Genomic DNA, 7,646 nt, shown 5'->3' on the forward strand with positions numbered 1-7,646 from the left:
ATTCATGTTCCCAAAAGGTGTGTAAAAAAACAAACAACTCAAGCCTAAAATTTAAAGTGTTGCCTTTTGCTGGTAGTGGTCCTGTTGTTGATACCAATTTCTACCTTCTCTGGAACTGTATCATAAAGGGCAAAAACTGATGAAAATAAACATAATGGAATCAGAAAGCCAAAAGTTGGTTCTTTGAAAGACAAATTAGGAAAATATCTGGCAAGATTAATCATAATAGAAAAAGGGTGATAAAGTTATGTTAGGAATGAAAAGGAATGTATTAACTACAAATGGTACAGATTTTTGAAAGAGGCCAATCATGATCAGTTTTATGTGTCAATTGCCTAGGCCACATTTGCCAGTTATTCAATGAAACACTAATCTATGTATTGCTATGAAGGTATTTTATAGATTATATTATAATCAGGTGACTTCAAGTAACTGAGATAATCCGAGATATTCTGGGTGGGCCTGATTCAATCAGTTGAAAGACTTTAAAGAGCAGAACTGAGGCTTTCCTGAGGGAGAAGAAATTACACAGGTAGACAGCAGTTTCAGTTCAAGCCAGATTTCCTGCCTGCCCTTCCTGGAGGTCTACGCTCTGGATCTAGGGTTTCAGACTTGCCTTCCAGTCTCCAAAATTGTGTGAATGAATTCCTTGCAATAAATCTTCTAATATATTTCTCCTACTGGTTCTGTTTCTCTGAACACTGACAAAGTCGGGGCTATTATAAATAACTTTATGACAATAAACTGGAAAATTTTGATGAAGTAAACAAGTACCTACAAAAGCAGAGCTTAGTAAAAGTGACTCAAGACATTGAAAGACTAAAATACTTAGGAATACATTTGACAGATAAGTGCAAAACTTATACTCTGACCTACAAAACATTGTTGAAAGACATAGAAGAAGACCTAAATAAATGCAAAGACACCCTGTATTTATGGACCAGAAGACTTAACATTGCATTATTAAAATGGCAATACTCCCCAAACTGAACTACAGATTCAATGCATTCCTTCTCAAAACCCCAGCTGGCTTTTTTTTTTTTTTTTTTGCAAAAAATTACAAGCTCATCCTAAAATTCATATAGAAATTTAAGGAACCCAGAATAGCCAAAATAGTCTTGAAAAAGAAAATAACAAGTTGGAGGATTCACACTTCACAATTTCAAAACTTACTATGAGACTATAACAATCAAGACAATGTGGTCCTGGTGAGAGAATAGACCTATAGATCAACGGAATGGAATTGAGAGTCTAGAAATAAACTCGCAACATTTACAGTCAATTGATTTTTGACAAGGTTGGTGGGGCAATTCAATGGGAAAAGGATAGTCTTTTCCACAAATGGTGCCAGGGCAACTGGATACATGGAAACACATACATCCATTTTTTTCTTTTTTTAAAGATTTTATTTATTTATTTGAGAGAGAGAGAGAGAATGAGAGATAGCAAGAGAGGGAAGAGGGTCAGAGGGAGAAGCAGACCCCCCTACTGAGTGGGGAGCCCGATGCGGGACTCGATCCTGGGACTCCAGGATCATAACCTGAGCCGAAGGCAGTCGCTTAACCAAGTGAGCCACCCAGGCGCCCCACATACATCCATTTTTTTAAAAGAATTTATTTGTCAGAGAGAGAGCACGCATACAAGCATGGGGAGCGGCAGGTGGAGGGGGACCCCGCTGAGCAAGGAGCCTTGATGCAGGACTCGATCTCAGGACCCTGAGATGACCTGAGCTGAAAGCAGATGCTTAACCAACTGAGCCACCCAAGCATCCCCATACATTTTTACTTAAAAAAAATTAACTCCAAATGGATTAAGACCTAAATGTAAGCTAAAAACAAAATTTTTGGAAGAAAACAAGTGGGGGCGCCCTGCTCAGCAGGAAGCCTGCTTCTCCCTCTCCCACTCCCCCTGCTTGTGTTCCCTCTCTCGTCTCTCTCTGTCAAATAAATAAGAATCTTACAAAAAAAATGTAGAAAACAAGCATAAATCTTTGTGACCTTGGATTAAACAAGGGTTTCTTAGATGTAACGTCAGGAACACAAGTAACAAAGAGAAAAAAAATATGTGGGTGGGGGGATGGGTGAAATAGGTGATGGGGATTAAGGAGTGCACTTGTCATGATGAGCACCAGGTGATGTGTACGGAATTGTTGAATCACTATATTATATACCTGAAACTAGTATTACACTGTATGTTATTTAACTGGAATTAAAAGAAAAAATTAGATGAAGTCAACATCATCAAAATTTAAAGGGCGCCTGGGTGGCTCAGTTGGTTAAGCGACTGCCTTCGGCTCAGGTCATGATCCTGGAGTCCCGGGATCGAGTCCCGCATCGGGCTCCCTGCTCAGCGGGGAGTCTGCTTCTCCCTCTGACCCTCCTCCTCTCATGCTCTCTGTCTCTCATTCTCTCTCTCTCAAATAAATAAATAAAATCTTTAAAAAAAAAAAAATTTAAAATGTGCTTCAAAAACACCATCAAGAAAGTGAAAAAAAAAAAAGCCATAGAATGGGAAATTTTTTTTGCAGATAATATATGCTAAGGGACTTGCATCTAGAATATATAAACAACTCTTAAAACTCAATAATTAAAGGACAACCCAATTTAAAAGTGGTCAAAGGACTTGAACAGACATTTCTCCGAAGACAATACGCAAATGGCCTATAAACACATGAAAAGGTGCTCAGTATTTAACCATCAGGAAAATGCAAATCAAAACCACAAAGAGGTATCACTTCACATTCACTAAGATGGCTATAATGAAGAAAAATGGACAATAACAAGTGCTGGTGAGGAGAATGTAGAGAAATTGGAATCCTCAGATACAGGAATGTAGGAATTGAAAATGGTGGTTCTTGTAGTTCCTCAAAAGGTTAAACAGAGTTATCATATGACCCAGCATTTCTACAACTAGGTATAAATCCAAGAGTAATGAAAACATATGTACACACAAAATCTTGTACATAAATGTTCAGAGCACCATTATTTATAATAGCCAAAAAGTAAAAACAACCCAAATGTTCAACATGTGATGCATGGATAAACCAAAGGTGGTGTATCCATACAATGGAATATTTGGCAATAAAAAGAAGTGGAGTACTGGTACATGTTACAACATAGATAAAATATGAAAACATGGTAAGTGAAAGAAGCCAGTCACAAAGACCATGTACTCTATGATTCCATTTGTATGAAATGTCCAGAATAGGCAAATCTATAGAGACAAAGTTTTGGTGGTTGCCTAAAGGTACAGATTAAGAGGAAAGGGTGAGTGATTGCTAATGGGTACAAGGTTTCTTTTTGGAGTGATGAAAATGTTCTGGAATTGGGTGTGACAGTGGTTGCACAACTCTGTGATTTACTAAAAACCACTGAATTGTATACTTTAAGTGGGTGGCTGTATGGGATGTCTTCTATGAAGTTATTTAAAAAACTGATTCGAAGAAAGGAATATCTGAATAGTCTAACCAATTTAAAAAATTTAGTCTATATTTAAAATTCTTCTCAAAAAGAAAATAGCAGGCTAGATGAATTTATTTTTTTAAGATTTATTTATTTATTTTAGAGAGAGAGAGAGCATGGGGGCGGGGTAGGGGCAGAGGGAGAGGAAGAATCTCTAGCAGACTTCCTGCTGAGCACAGAGCCTGCTGCGATGAGGGGCTCGACTCAGGGTTCTAGTCCACGACCCTGAGATCATGACCCTGAGATCACGACCTGAGCCAAAATCAAGAGTCCGATGCTTAACTGACTGAACCACCCAGGTGCCCTAGGCTAGATGAATTTAGAAACAAAGTCTATCAACAGTCAAGTAAAAATTCCAATCTTACCAGATTATGTATAGCAGCTGTCCTAATCATTATATCGAAAACTGGCAAAGTTCTAGAAGGAAAAGTATAAACCAAATCTTACTCATGAACATGGATGAAAACTAAGTAAAAATTTTAGTAGGTCAAATCTCACAGTGTGTGAAAAAAAAATACAATTTATTTATCTCATTGACTCAATTCTAAGGATATACCATTGATTTAACATTAGAAAGTTAATGCTTATTAAAGGACAAAAATTGCATAAAAGCATGTGTCTTGTTTAGAGGAATTTGTGCCATTCTATTTTTTTCTGTCACTTTGTGGAATTAACTTTGTATGTCAGTGAACCATGTCACCCCAGGACTCATAAGCACACCAAAGTATTTTGATGAGGAGGATAACAAAATAGGCATAGATTTAAACTACTAGAAAACTTATTTAAAAAAGGAATGATGCTATTGTTCTTTTAATTATAAATTATATTTCATTTAATAGATCTCTGTCTTCTGTTTTTTCCTAGTATATTTCTGTTGGAATTCATGTGTCCCTATTGTAATTATGGATACGTGTTGATCTCACCAAGAGACCCAGGTTTTCTTTTCTTTTCTTTTTTTAAAGATTTTATTTATTAATTTGACAGAGAGAGACACAGGGAGAGAGGGAATGTAAGCAGGGGGAGTGGGAGAGGGAGAAGCAGGCTTCCCGCAGAGCAGGGAGCCCGATGCGGGGCTCGATCCCAGGACCCTGGGATCATGACCTGAGCTGAAGGCAGACGCTTAATGACTGAGCCACCCAGGTGCCCCGAGACCCAGGATCTCGAGGGCAGGAATCATGGTGGTAGACAGTTGGCCTAGTAGACACAGTGCAAGCTTTGGAGCCTGATGGGCTTAGGGTTTATGTCCTGCCTCTACCTCCTCTCCTAGTGGAGCTCGATGGCTCTGGGAACCACTTAACCTCTCTGACTTTCTTTGCCTCTGGTCCTTCTAACAAAGATGGCAATAATTTTCTGCTTAGACCTCCTTCTGAGTCTCAGAGAACCCACACAGGCCACATCCCCAGAAGGATAGCCACATATCACTTGCCACTTGACTTCCCTTCCCCAGGCCACAGCTGCACTGGAAGTGCACACCTGACCCCAATATTCAGAGGTCCAGTCTCTCTCCCAGAAACCTGGGATTCAGATACAGAAGCAGAATCAGTTAAGCTGAGGAACTGAGCTGCATAGGCATGTGGAAGTGAGTGCCATAGCCATAGCAGGGGAAAGCTAAACTTATGCGGAAGCAGAGAAATGAATGGGCAGAAGAAATCCATCTAGTGAAAGTGGAAAAGTAGGGGAAAAAATTAAAAACAAATAAAAATTGCCATGTCAGTATTATCTCAGCTGCTTTGGGGCTCTGATAACAAAACCCCTTGAGAAAGAAGGATGAAGAGCCGGCACTCGAATTTTTAGAGTGTGGAGCAGATTAATGGCAAATGAAATGTTTTGCCTAGGGTTGGAACCTACCCCCCACCCCCAAGAGTGTTCCTCGATGAAGACAGCTGGATTGGAATTGATATAGATGGTTTTTCTAAAGAGGGAGGAGTATTCGTGTGGTTCAATGAGATAGAGACTCTTCATGACATCATTTCTCCCTCAAATTAAATGCTATAGCAGCTGATTAAAAATAGTAGCTGGGTATATCTAGAATACATAAAGAACTCTTAAACTCAGCATTAAAAACAAAATAAAACATACAATCCAATTACAAAACGAGCAAAAGACATAAACAGACATTTCACCAAGAGGATATACAGATGGCAAATAAACACATGATAAGATGTTTGGTCTCATTAGCCATTAGAGAAATGCAAATTAAAACTACAATGAGACAACATTACACACATAATCAGAGCAGCTAAAATGATAAATAGCAACAACAGCAAATGCAAGTGAGGACGTAGAGAAACTGGATCCCTCATGTAGTGCTGGTGGGAATGTAAAATGGTACCACCACTCTAGAAAGTAATTTGGCAATTTCTTTCAAAACTAAAATGGGCTTACTATATGACCAGCAAGAGTCCTAAGAGGACTCTTAGGTACTTATCCCAGAGAAATGAAAACTTACTTCACACAGGAGTATCTCTGTTCATAGCAGCTTTGTTCTAATTAGCCTCACACTGGAAACGATCCAAATGTCCCTCCCTGGCTAAATGGTGAAACAAACGATGGTGGTACACTATTCAGCAACAAAAAGGAACAAGATATTGATCCATACAACAGTTTGGATTAATCTCAAGGAAATTACGCTGGCTGAAAAAAGCCAGTCTCAAAGGCTATTTTGTTTCTGTTCCACTGTATGATTCCATTTATATAATATTCATAAAATAATATAATTATAGAGTTGGGGCACAGATTAGTGGCTGCCAGAGTTAGAGATGGGGAGGGGAGGGATATGGCTATAAAGCAAGTCTTGTGGTGATGGTACAGTTGAGTATCTTCATCATGGTGATGGTGTCACGAGGCTTTATACGTGTTAAAATTGCATATAGCTACGCACACACACACACACACACACCACAAAATCTGCACTGGTAAAATCTGAATAAGTTGAATGGATTGTTCCAATGTCAATTTCTTGGTTTTGATATTCTACTATAATTAAGGTGTTAACTTTGGGGGAAGATGGGGAAAAGTAGCTGAGGATATCCTACAATTGACAATGAAAAACCCTACATGGCATTTGTAGCTAATGGGAGAGAATTTATATTCCTGACTCCTAATAGGGTTATAAGCTCTTTAAGAGCAGACCTTATTTTTGTGTATCTTCAAAGCCTGGCATAGTGCCTCTCCTAAACAATGTTTTCCTCATTGACACTAATAAAGGATTCTGAGCCCACAACTGGGTAATCTGAATGGTCTTTGTCAATACACCAAGAATAATACTCATTATGCCATTTTAAAGTCATAATTAATTTGTAGAAAAATAAAGAGGTAGTAAGTAAAAAAAACTTGATTAAGAAAGTTAACAAGAATTTATATATAACAAACCACTTCAGATGAATATTGGCACACAAACAATAAGAAAAATATAAAGGATGCATTCTTTTAGCAAAGCAAGAGAGTCCAGGTTTTTGTCACAAAATATTGTGTAGTAATAACATGCTTCCTGTCGAATGAATGACTAACTGGATGAAAATGCCACATTTCCTTTTTGTCCTAAGAAGTATATAGGTCACTTATTGATTTTTGAGTTTGAGAAAATTCATCGGTAACACCGTCATCTGAAAACTCATAATCTGAGATTTCATTTATATGATCAATTCCACCATCATTAAAGTCTAGAGTGCTGCTATCTGTGTCTTTGCATTTATCTTCTGATTCATCTAATAATTTTGAAACATCTCCTCTTGTCAATTCTTTTTCCTTTCCTACTACGGTTGGAGAATGAGAAATTCTGAAATCTCAACTTGTTCTGTGAAATCTTAAAGCAAACTAAAATAGTTCCTCCAGTCTTCTTTTATTCCTTCTTGAAAACTGATGCAATACTTCGGCCAATGCAATAAGAAAACTGAAGGATGGGGCGCCTGGGTGGCTCAGTCGTTAAGCGCCTGCCTTCAGCTCGGGTCATGAGATCGAGCCCCACGTCAGGCTCCCTGCTCGGCAGGGGGCCTGCTTCTCCCTCTCCCACTCCCCCTGCTTGTGTTCCTTCTCTCACTGTGTCTCTCTCTGTCAAATAAATAAAATCTTAAAAAAACAAAAAAAAGAAAACTGAAGGATAACTTTTTTTTAAACCATTGATTTGTATCATCCTTTTAGATGATTCCATCATTTTTCCATTTTCTTATAATTTAATTGCTTTTT

Source organism: Mirounga leonina, unplaced genomic scaffold (genome assembly GCF_011800145.1).
Source record: "Mirounga leonina isolate KUSES-001 unplaced genomic scaffold, KU_Mleo_1.0 Mir_82, whole genome shotgun sequence".
NCBI classification, from domain to species: Eukaryota; Metazoa; Chordata; class Mammalia; order Carnivora; family Phocidae; genus Mirounga; species Mirounga leonina.